The sequence below is a fragment of the Zonotrichia leucophrys genome, unplaced genomic scaffold, assembly GCF_028769735.1.
Source record: "Zonotrichia leucophrys gambelii isolate GWCS_2022_RI unplaced genomic scaffold, RI_Zleu_2.0 Scaffold_130_127662, whole genome shotgun sequence".
Classification (NCBI taxonomy): Eukaryota; Metazoa; Chordata; class Aves; order Passeriformes; family Passerellidae; genus Zonotrichia; species Zonotrichia leucophrys.
The window spans coordinates 21,367-21,924 of record NW_026992335.1 but is presented as its reverse complement, the minus strand read 5'-3'; positions in this window follow the sequence as shown (position 1 = coordinate 21,924).

Genomic DNA, 558 nt, shown 5'->3' with positions numbered 1-558 from the left:
ACCCCTTTCCTATATGCTCAGAGCTGCTGTTGCTTGTATCCATAACTGTGCTTGTATACAACTGAAAGCTAAAGACACATTATCTTGAACTATACTAAGTGCTTCTACTATCAATTTGTGGTCTTGGTCCCCGGCCTGTTCATACTTCTTTACTTTGGCAGTACTTTTGAAATCTGTCACTGGCTAGTTCCTAATGCCAGTAGAGATTACTATAAAGGCTGCTTCAATTTTGTTAGGCTACCTGCTGCAGCAGCCAGTTTATTCATCAGTATTTCTGAATCAATTCCATTTAAAACTCTTAATCTTGACCCTAATATGCCAGTTAGATGTTTGTTATGGGGAACAGGAACTGCTTTCTGTCCATGATCATCCCTCCCTGCCAGAGGGATGTGCTGGGCTCATACTACAAATTCAGACACACTTCACAAGTGTATCTGACAGAGGTTTAAGTCATACTTGAGGCAGATGTTTGTTCTGAAATGTAGAGACGTCAGGGAATCTAACCTCTCCCTCTCCCTCCAAAGCACCTGATTTCTCAGATGTGTGGCAAGCAGGAAT